This window comes from Paramisgurnus dabryanus, chromosome 18, assembly GCF_030506205.2.
Source record: "Paramisgurnus dabryanus chromosome 18, PD_genome_1.1, whole genome shotgun sequence".
In the NCBI taxonomy this organism is placed as follows: domain Eukaryota; kingdom Metazoa; phylum Chordata; class Actinopteri; order Cypriniformes; family Cobitidae; genus Paramisgurnus; species Paramisgurnus dabryanus.
The window spans coordinates 37,424,067-37,436,509 of NC_133354.1; positions in this window are offsets into that span (position 1 = coordinate 37,424,067).

A 12,443-nucleotide genomic window follows, 5' to 3' on the forward strand; every position below is an offset into this window, starting at 1 on the left:
TGGAGGAGTACTGGAGAAGAACTGCAGGGCTCCCAGGGATGAGAGGAGAACAGATTGTTTTTTCTTTGTCTATGTGTGTCCATCTTTGCCTACAGGCTAAAATTGGGTGTGGTGATGGAGTCAGATGGACGAGGGGAACGGCCTTTGTGGGTGGAGATTTTCTGAAGAAAGATCGACGTCACATATCTTATATATATGCATGTTACTTCCTGAGCTGGTTGTTCGCTACTTGAGAGGACCCAGCGCTGTTAAACTTTTTCAATCTGATCAATAAATATTTGAACTTAGATATTCGTATCTTGTGCCTTTCCTCTAAATTACACGCAATGGACGCCTTAAAGTCCAACAATTGGTGACCGCCGACGTTTTGTGGAGGGAAAGGAGAGAGTGAGAGGAAGGAGGGTTTCACATTGAAGAAACCAGAGTAAGGGAGGGCTCCATTTCAACACAAAGAGCGCTCTAATAAACAAGGTAAGCAGAAACCTGTTGTATCGAATTCTGCTATTTGGATATATGAAATTAATTGTGTTGATAAGGAGCTCCGAACTGAAATTGATTATTTAAACAATAAGAATTGATCAGAGTGAAAAACTTTTTGAAATTTTTGAATTTTTTTTTTTTTTGTTAAATAAAAGGTTGAGGATTCCTTTAACGCATTAGGCGTTATAAAATACCGACTCGGTTGTAGCCGTAAGGAGTGAAAGGCTCTTGGATGAAAGGTCCATAGATACTGTTAATGGCGGTGTAAGTTAACAGAATTAAATATAAGGTTGAGGATTCCTTTAACGCATTAGGCGTTATAAAATACCGACTCGGTTGTAGCCGTAAGGAGTGAGAGGCTCTTGGATGAAAGGTCCATAAATACTGTTAATGGCGGTGTAAGTTAACAGAATTAAATATAAGGTTGAGGATTCCTTTAATACATTAGGTGTTATAAAATACCGACTCGGTTGTAGCCGTAGGGGGTGTACAGCAGCCCGTGAGGTGTAAGGCCTACGAATACTGGAAAAGAAAATTGACGTCTTACTGTTATTGTTGTGGTTTTGTCTGAGAAATTGTATTGTAATAGTATTTGTACCGTGTATTGTACGTTGATATATATTATGGCTGAATTTCAGAAAGAGTGTGATGAATATGTGTGTTCACCGGTGTATGTGCCATGGCAAAAAATAATTCAATTAATGATGGCCCAAACTGATCCTAAAGATGTTAAGAAAAGACAGAAAGAGGTTGCATTAGTTAGGGGAAGTTGACAGTGGTGCAGCTGCAAAGCCAAAGGAAGTTAAACAAGGAAACAGTCAGCCAGACTCAAGTGTGACACCTACGGCTCCTCCTCCAGTTCCACCCCCAGTGAAATCGATCTACCCCTCCTTGCACACACCTCCTCCTTATGAGAAATCCAAAGCCCCAATGCAACAGCCTGTTTTTCAAATCAATAGCGGTGAATTAAATGTAGATGTAGATTTTATTTGTGTGAAAATGTGTGATATAATGTCTGTTAAAACCATAAATGGGATTAAGCAAAATCTAGCAGAAAGACAGAGGCGAAGCTTTGAAAGAACAACAACAAATTACAGAAAAGAGTAGAGACCAAGTTATTAAATGTGGAAATGAAGATGAACAATTGAAAAAGGACAGAAAATTAATAAAAGGTGAATGACACAGATAAATTGTATAAAGGACAAAAAGATTTAACAAAATGAAGAGGAGTCTTCATCTGATGATGGAAGGTGGTCACAAGATAAATTTTATTTTAAATTGAAAGGCAATATTTTGCAATGGGTTAAGTTAAACCTTGAAAGGCTGAAAGCTCTCATCCTTTGACATTCAAGAAAGTGACTAAAAAGCTGGCAAGAAACAGACAATGAAAAACTGTGTGTGATATCAAAGTGCTGGAGTTGCAAAGAGAGGAGTAACTCATAAACTGGACTGAAAGCACATTCTATTTGAATGGGACTATACTTGAACTCAAGCGGTGAAGGGGGCACTGCATATGGTCAGAGACATTTACAAGGATGAAACACCAAAAAGACTGAGTGGAATCCAGAAAGAGACTAACAAAGACAATAATGTTCTTGGAGGCAAGAGAAACTGGACAATATTTCACTGGACACTGAACTTTTTCATCTTCATACGGGCCTTTGAGTGAAAAAGGGGAAAGAGTAAACAGCCGTTCAATGTTTATTAAAGACCTTGTTACTATAGGGACACAGACAATCTTTATGAGAAAATCAGCTAGACACATTTAAAGGCTGATCAAGAACTTTGTTGTTAGGTGTGACTACCTGTTCTGAAATCAAATCAGACTCCTATTAATCTGACAGGAAGAAATGCATAATTGAATTTGGTATCTACAGAGGAAGTCAGAATTCCACTGATGGTACTGAGCAAAAAAGCAAATATAGATGGCATAGAACAGCTATGGCAGAAAGGAAATTGAAATGGATAAAAGAAATAAATTGAAAAAGAAAAAAGAACACCATAGAACACTATAAAAGGTAAACAAGAAAAGCTGTGAGTATAGAAAATAACTGATTATTGTGACCAACTTTGTATTTAAGGAAATCGCCAGCCCAGACATCATATATGTGCATGAAGGTGTTTACATGGCAGATCTAATCACTGAGGGTGAGCCGCAGGATTGTATACCATTGACTGATATACAAATTATTCTTATTGTAATTAATTATAGTTGTTATACCATTGACTGAAAAAGCAAATAAATTGAGAGATGGTTTGTTCGCGGTACCACTGACAACTACCCCACAGTTAATCACACTGTTTACAGATGGTTGTTGTTTCAGAGCAGCAGATGACACATTGAAGGCAGGCTTGGCTGTGGTTGAGCAAGTTGTGGGTGATTTTGTAACACGACTGAGTGGTAGATTGAAAGGTAAACGGTCAGCACAGAGAGCTGAAATGACAGCTGTTATCAAAGCCTTGCACTACACTGGTGAAGAGAGGGTGATTGTTTATAGTGAATCTGCATATGTGATTGGTGCAGTATATATGGAACTGCCATATGGCAGATAGGTGGGTTTGAAACCAGGAAAGGCCGGCCTATAGTAAATGCTAGCAAAGCCTGACACATACTACAGGCTGTGAAGGTACCTAATGACGTGGCTGTTGTCAACTGCCTAATAAACCACTTATATCCCCAACCATGGTTTCCCAAGACAAAGTTAGATCTGACATACTGACAAACACGCAATGGAATTGACATATAGTTTCGGGGCTGCTTATCACCCCAATGTTACAGTAATGCTGAAATAGTGAACCTGACTTTGACATTACAACTTGACTTGACAAAATCTGTGCACAGACACAAATAACATGGCTTGAGGCATTACCAATTGCATTAATGTCTATTCGCTCTTCTGTTAACAGGATTTCTGGTTTCACAACCTTTGAATTGCTTACAGGTCGTCAGTTTCCAGGCCCACGGAACGCCTTGGTGCAGGATCCAATCCTGCCACTAACTAATGCTGTTTATTTCTAGAAACTAACTGCTATGATTGAACATTTTTCCTGCCAGGCTACCAAACAACGAAATTGTGAGAACGACCCAGCTGTTAAAAATGATGATTGGGTTTCTAACAGACACAGGTGTGGACCTGAGGACTCAGGTCCAAGAGAGGGAGAGTGTTGAAAGTGAAAGTGAATCAGCTGGAATACAGAGAGGACAAACAGGAAGTGGTAACACATTAGTGGTAACACTCACACAACACCAACAACAAAGTCAACAAACACTCTGTAAAATTGTGCATAAAAAAGGTGACATTTTTTCCAGCCCAGTAACAGAACCCCTAGCACACTATGTGAGCACAGATTGTGCCTACGGAGCAGGTATAGCCGTACAGTTCAAAGCAAAGTACGGTACACAAAAGGTTGTAAGTCAAAACAAACACACAGGTGAATGTGCAGTTACCCATGAGGACGACGGCAGATTGATTTTTCATTTAATAATAAAACAAAATTGTACTGATTTACCAAGATATGAGAATTTTACCTACAGCCTCAGATGTATGAGAGAGTGGTGTGAGAAAGAAAACATAACAAGTGTATGCACTCCCCGGCTGGGGTGTGGCTTAGATAAATTGGATTTCCACAAAGTGCTGGAAATCCTGACAGAAGGGTTTAGAGACCTGAATATCACAATTACCATATATTCATTATAACCTACATACCATATTGACCTTTGAATTTTGATCTTTGAATTTCTTAAGTTTCTTATACAATTCTAGAGTATTAATTTCATATTTCATTTTTTCTTTTCCTTTTTGAATTTACGATTGTTATTTGAGTATTAGCCAATAGGCATAAGTGTATTTTTTCCACAGAGATGAAGCTATATGGAAATTGGAAGGTTCTGTGGGCCCTAGGAGGTATAACTGCAATTATAGTCACCATAATATTTGGCATAAACAATGGAGATCCCTGTGTAATAGACTGATAGTGTCTGCAATAGAGAAAAGAGAATAGTCCACCCCCATATAGCATGCCCCTATTAGGCCTACAGAACCTGGATGAGGAGGAGGAAGAAAATGTGTGACCTCTTTCAGAGGTCAAGAGAGGGAATTGTGGGATTTTTATGTTGTTTTATCAATCTTGCTAATTGCTAAAAGTGTTAAAGTTACAAAGATGTCCAAATAAGGACTGTGGAAATTGATTTTGTTCCATTTTTATATTTCTTTAATTGATCATTTTATTCTATAAACATTGTGTGTTTTATATATGCACTGAGCTATTATGTAGAAATGAGGTGTTTATGTTTGAGAGTGGAGAGTTACCAGTTTTTGTGTGTGTGCTGCAAGGAGGAATTTAGGAATTTACGACTGGTATCGATCAAGATAAGAGAGAGGCCTGAGGGGGAAAGCAAACAGGCGACTATGTCATTAACTAATGCCTTAATGTTCACAGGATAAAATATGCTATGTATTTCTTACTTAATCAGTATTAATCATTGAATAATTGATGTAGTAAATATAAGATGTTGTCTTTGATAAATTTGTATTAACCAATGAAATGAAGGTTGCATACAGAATAACTTAATGGGGGCAGGGCAGCTCAACCTTGAAGAAACAGAATCTCCTGTATGTATGTATGTATGTGTGTGTGTGTGTGTGTGTGTGTATGTATGTGTGTGTGTGTGTGTGTGTGTGTGTGTTTTCTTTCCTAACAGATGGTTTTAATAATGATTAAAGTGTTTGCTTAGAAGTAGTATTGCAGTAAAAGATTTAATATGTGTTTATCTATCTAAAGAAGTTAATGTGTGCCTTATTCATATAACCAATTTTACAAATAATGAAATGATGTCATGATATTGAAATATGTTTTACATAATAATCACTTTCATCTTACAGTTTATGTTTTTTATAAATGAATGTTTTGTTAATGATTTGTTTTTAAGAAAGCATTATAACATGCTATTCAAAGTGGAGGAGTACTGGAGAAGAACTGCAGGGCTCCCAGGGATGAGAGGAGAACAGATTGTTTTTTCTTTGTCTATGTGTGTCCATCTTTGCCTACAGGCTAAAATTGGGTGTGGTGATGGAGTCAGATGGACGAGGGGAACGGCCTTTGTGGGTGGAGATTTTCTGAAGAAAGATCGACGTCACATATCTTATATATATGCATGTTACTTCCTGAGCTGGTTGTTCGCTACTTGAGAGGACCCAGCGCTGTTAAACTTTTTCAATCTGATCAATAAATATTTGAACTTAGATATTCGTATCTTGTGCCTTTCCTCTAAATTACACGCAATGGACGCCTTAAAGTCCAACAATATTTACACCCTTAAAATCACTTGCATCCAAATTACTAAAAAAGAAACTTGAATAGGGTTTTCATCAGCATCTGGTAACTTCCAGTTTAGTTCCTCTAAAACACAACAGACTTCTCTTGTAAAAACATCATAAAAAAGTTTGCAACATTTTTGTACACTTAAAATGCACATACAGTTTTTCTATATATGATTCTGTTCTCCTTTTAAAAACATTCCAAACATCCATCACAATATTTTCTTTTTTTGCCACAGTTCTCCTTTCCCAAATTGTACTTTTCATCATCATTATACACAGATTTATAAACTTATTGTTTTGAATTTTCTTTTCAAAACCAAACATAACCACTCTGTTCCATTCAATTTCATTTTCATTCCAATCCACAGTTAAATCTTTAATCATACTTTTACATTTCCTTAAAAAATTCTCCAATTCTGTGCAAAATAAGAACATATGTAAAATCCCCTCTTCTTTTTCCTTGCACACTTTACACATTGCATTTTGAGCTAAACCAATTTTATATATAACCGACTCTGTAAAAACCACTTTTTGTCTTATAAGATACTCTAAACTTTGCAATTTTGTTTCCACACATTTACCCTTCATGTTTCCCCATATATCCTCCTCTGTTAAATCTTTGAATTTTCCCAACCAGTACTCATTTACAATTGGCACTTTAAAAACTCCATCTCTAAAAACACAATAAAACCTTTTTACATTACATTCTTTAAAATCAACAGTATTTTCCTCCATTTTCACATAAATATTCATTTCTTTTGGATCTTCATCCATACACTCTATTCTTTTAATCCAGTCTCTTGGTATTGCATTCTTAATCATTTCATATTTGTTGGTTATTTCTGTTTTATTATATTCTTCTTTTGCTAGTTCCATTGCATCCATTACATACTGTATCGGTAAAAACCCCTCTTTAAACTCATACAGAATATCTCTCACCCTCGTTATCCCCACTTCCATCCATTTCTTAAAAAATATTCCTTTCCCTTGTTTTAAAATATTGTTATTTAAGAACAAAGGTTGATTCAAAATGTTTTCTCTCCCATGCGGATCATACTCAATTTTCGTTAAAAACTTTCCCTAGGCACTTAAAATTTCCCTATAAAACTCAGGTAGTCCTTCCGTCATCCAGACTTTTGTTTTCATCCATAAAATTCCATCCCCTAAATTAAAATTACCAGCTTTGTTTAAAAAGTATTTCATTGTTTTCTTCCAACCAGTTTTGATATCTTCATTTAAATATTTCTTAATAATTTTCACTCTCAAAGCATTTTTTCGTTGTTCCACATCCATTAATCCTAAACCGCCCTTTTCCACCGCCCCTAAAATTGTGTTGTATGCAATCCTCGATGGTGTCCCCTCCCATATAAAATCAAGAAAACATTTCTATGGGGGTATTATGATGCCAATATTATTGAAAATGGACAGAGTAAAAGTCACAAATAGATATTACAACTTGTAAACACAAAACGCAATCTACAAATAGATTAAAAATCCACAAACACAGTCCTCGTGATCCGCAAATGTAAAACAAGATCTACGAATCGTCTTTGTGATCCACAAATATAAAGCATGTTTTACAAAAAGAAATCAGTGACTTGTACTTGAAAACCAGAATTTGAATGAATGTAAAGTGACTTCTTTGCAGATGAATATCATTTTCTATTTGTAGATTGTGTCACATTTGTTTTCAGAATTCTGACACTATTGTTTCGCTTTGGTGACAAAATAATGCCATAATCGTTGAAAATGAAGAGACTACAATTTGTAAACACGAAACAAATCTGCGAATAGGTTCCAAATCTGCAAACAAACTCCTCATGATCCGCAAATGTAAAACGAGATCTACAAATATATAAAAATCCACGAACAGACTCTTCATGACATACAAATATAAAATGCGATTTACAAATAGATTTAAAATCCGCAAACCAACTCTTTATGATTCACAAATAGAAATCATCGACTTGTACTTGACAAACAGAATTTAAATGAATGCAAAGTGATTTGTCTGCGCATGAGGGTCATTATTTGTTTGTAGATTGTGTTGCATTTGTTTTCAGAATTTTGGCACAACTGTTTCGCTGTTTTCCATTAAAAAAATCTACAAATGCCCTCCTCACAATTTGCAAACAAACACAGTCTAACTTGTATTTTCCAACCATTGTAAAAAGACATTCTTACACATTCTGTGCAAAGTTCAGCATGCAAGTGTTGAATCTGTGTTTGCAAATCACAGGGCATTCACGAATCCTTCTGCACAAGTCTACAGATCTTTTTGGCACTATCTTTCCGCAGAGTTTGTCACTACGATCCACGCGTGTAGTCAGCCAATCAGGGGTATTGCTTCAAAGTAATGCCACGCCCCCTCAATAAGCTCTTTTCAAAATAAAAGCTGGGCTCACTGCCATTTACCGTTGCCGGTGTTACAGCGCTGAAAGGCGGCCAGACCGCGTTATCGATATTATATTAATGATATTAAAGCATTTATGTATAGCATGGCAAATATGTAGCATTAACGTGAACTAGAACAACCCCTCGTTTAAGTTATTATCAGTGCCTGACAATTCAGCCGAGGTCATTAAATCGTTAAAAACACTGCATGAAGCGGTTTTATCCTTAAAACATCAGTGTCTCTTCAACGAATATTTGCCGAGCGTCAGCGAGCCAGCTGGATGGAGTGGAGCTGCTAAGGTGACGCAGCTAAAATAAAGCAAGCGGGTGCAACGATAATATTGGATGTAACTTGCCGTAATTATCAAAAACATGAGCCTTATTTGACAGCAGCACTAATTGAACTATTTGACCATATGCATTTGATATACATAACGTGACCGGAATGCACTTACAAATCGCGCTGTTATTAGAAACATTTAACTGTTTCCAGACTGAGCATGGAGACAAAGCACAAGCCGTTTATAGAAGCAGCTGCCTGTCAGCGTGTACGGAATGAAGTCAAAACGGTCTCGGTTTTTAGACCGGCAGTCTGCCTGTGCCATTCCACCCTAATCCGGACTGCAAATTACATGTTAATATTATATCCACCATTTACAATCCTTCCTTTAAGGTCTGTTCTGCTTTTAACAGCTCAAAGCTATTACTCTCTGTAGCTTTCGAGTCCGTTGTAGGCTACAGGTAAATTTTGCAGTTGTTTTAGTTAACTTTGCAGAGCATTTTATTGTCGGAAATGGTCCTGGGCTGGGTTTTCCTATAACGATTGAACTTAGCACTCAAGAGCGCTTTCTACAAGGTAAAACGATCGCTCGCAGCTGGGTTTTAAGTGCTACTAACGAGTCGCTATCCCTTTGTCAAGTGCTGAAATGTCACTTACTGAATGACTCGTAATTGTAGCAGAAGCTTATTTAGGCTAATGATCTTCAGCCGATGTGCACTAATATTTTTTAAAATATTATTAATTATTTTTCAATGACTTATTAAATGTTTTAATAATTTGTGCATCATGAAATATTCTTTTTTCATATTTAGTTAGGACTCGTCCCACTGCGCAATGCCTTCTGCATTTTATAATATAGTTTAGATTATTCTTTTTATTTGTTGTTTATTATCTATGTTTATTTATTATTAAGGATTATTGCATTACCCAGTTGCGAGCGATCGTTATACGTACATCTTTGGGAAACGCACGTAAATGAACAACGAATGTTCGTTAAGTAGCTCGTAGAAAGCGCTCATAAGTGCTAAGTTTAATCGTTATCAGGAAACCCAGCCCTGTTCGTTTGGAATGTGACTGGCACACAGCTCTAGTCAGGACTGATTATCCATTTATCAAGTATTGATTAATTATTTTCACTTAATCCCTTTTGCATTTTACAAAAAGTAGAATAGGCAGGCATATTCTGAATTTAATCAAAATTATGACTGTGGCGTTGAAGGAACCTTCCCTTAGTGATAAATAAATAAGTTATTTTGCTATTATTATCTAGCAAATATGACAGTTTTAAACAAACTAAGTAGCCTATTTATTTATTTATTGGCAAATGCAGAACAACAAGGAACATGTAGAACATAGGCGACACGCCTCTACCTTGCGATGAGAAGATTAATCATGGGGAACATAAGCTAAATGTAATTTTAAAATGTATTTAATTTAAAAACAAATTTAAACCGAAAGCGGACTGTTTATGCTTGTCAAATTTATGCTGGCTCGGTCACAAAATTTCGTCAGGCAGTATTTGATATATGTATTTGTGTTCATGGAAAACAATATAGGCTATAGAAATTCGTGCTGAGTGACAGGAAAAAGACAATCGTGCTAATTTGCACAAGAAAAAAAAGGGTCAATGAATACGAACAAATAAATCGAAAAAAAAAATTAAGATATTGTTGATTCTGCATTTATCCAGCCAGCATAAATTTGACAAGCATGTGCTTTCGTTTTAAAAATGACATTTAAGCCTTTAATCATATAAGGGAGAAAGGCGTGTAGCCTACCTTTGCTTTCTCCTCATTGTTCTGCATTTGCCAATGAATAAGTCAGTCATATTTGTTATAAAAAAATCAATGTATGCTACATAATAATAGAACTTGTTAATTTTTTACCAAAATAAGAAAAAGAAAGTCGGTAAAAATGTGCACCCAGCTAGACACTCAAAATGAGGGCCGGAGTGGGACTCGCTGACTATTAAAATAATATAATTAAATCCTCAGTAGCCATATCTGCTATACTGTTCTCTGCAGCCTTGAAAATTCATTGTATTTTTCTAATATATCATTTCCAATTCAGTGCAAATACAGTAGCCTAAACAATTATGATTTTGCCATAATTGTGCAGCCCTATATTTTAATATTATTTAAGTAAACTTGTTAAAAAACTACTAAAAGGGAACAAATGTGTTTTCCCCTATATTTCTATAAAAAAATGTAGGTCTTGTAAATACGTATGGGGTTGCAATAGTTTGGAACCTACTGATATACAAAACTGGCTAATATGTCCTGACTGGAGCTGTGCGCGTCTGCGAAAAAAAAAAAAAAAAACGAAATAGGCGTCACTCATTTAATGTCATTGTGCTTTCAGTTAACCTGTTTAGAACTAGAAGTGTGCGCCCTGCCCTCGACTTTAGGCGGTGCGTTCAAGTTCATATACAGCGTGCAGACAGCGTGCCCGAGGGGGAAAAGTCCGCGGGAGAAACTCTACAGCTTTAATGTGCAGACAGCGTGCCCGAGCGCGAGGGGGAAAAGTCCGCGGGAGAAACTCAACAGCTTTAATGTACAAAAACCTTACGACAAACGAGAAACGTTCTAACGGAAGCCTTCAGTCAAGCAGGATTAAAAAGAGGATGAGAAACGTGCAAAATATACAATGTACAGTATATACAGTTATGTCATTAATAACTACTGCTTTTAAAAGGACTTTTAAGTTATTGTTTTTGTTTCATTTTCAAAGTTTGATACATTGTGCATAATGACTTGGAAAAAGGGATAATTCAACAATAATTTATAATTGTATATCTTTTATTAATTTTATGAAATACATTCAACTATATTTCAATGCACATTTAGGCCCTGAACAAAAAACAACTCGCGAGGGGAGGACTAGGGATTAACCCTTAATTAACTTTAAGGAATTAACTTTAGTGTTTAGAATTCAGTTAAAAACCAAAAAAAGAATTCTGTGTGCTTTTTGTTTAAAGTGCTTGTTTTTATTTAATGTATTTATTTATTCACTGGTGGTAGGGTTGGGGGACAATGAAGGGGAGGGGGGGTTCGGCACATATGCTTGAACCACTACTGATTTGATGTAATGGGTGGAATAATTTTAACATGTCACCTGCAGTCCGGGTTAGGGTGGATTGCAGACTGCGGGTCTAAAAGCCAAGACTGTTTTGACTCGATTTGAGTGCCTAGCTCGATTTGAGTGTCTAGCTGGGTATGCGGTTTTACCTACTTCGTTTTTCTTATTTTACACTGTAAAAAATGTTTTGTGGCTTAGTAAATTTAACTAAATAAAATTAGTCAATTGTATAAAAAAATAGGTTAAAACAAAAACTATTTTTGAGTACAAATAATGCAAAAATGTGAGTAATTCTAGATTAACACATTATTCAGTAAATTCCTAAATTTTATCATGTAAAATTTGTGAGAAGGAAATTAAATAATTATAAAAAAATAATAGGCTGTATTAACTTAAAAATATAGTGCATCATTTTTGCATCCACTTTTTAAAGTAAATTTTACATGGAATTTTTAGTAGGCCTAATTGCTTCTCCATGTAAAACAATTGATTAAATTGCAAAGGCTTAAATTCAATGTAAAACTTACTTTAAAAAAGTGTATGTAAAAATGATGCACTGTATTTTGTTTTTTTTAGTAAATCCAGCGTATAATTTTTTTCATATTATTTTTATCAGTGTACTTAGTTTGTTTAAAACGGTCATATTTGTTATTAAAAATCATTAATATATGCTACGTAATAATAGCAAAAGAACTTATTTATTTTTCACTAAAATAGGAAAGTTTCTTCATGCCACAGTCATAATTTTGGCTAAATGCAGAATATGCGTGCCTATTCTACTTTTTGTAAAAAGCAAAAAGGATTAAGTGAAAATAATAAATCGATACTTGATAAATGGGTGACTTGTTCATTATTGTAATATAAAGAAATGCATTACATTTTTTTAAAAC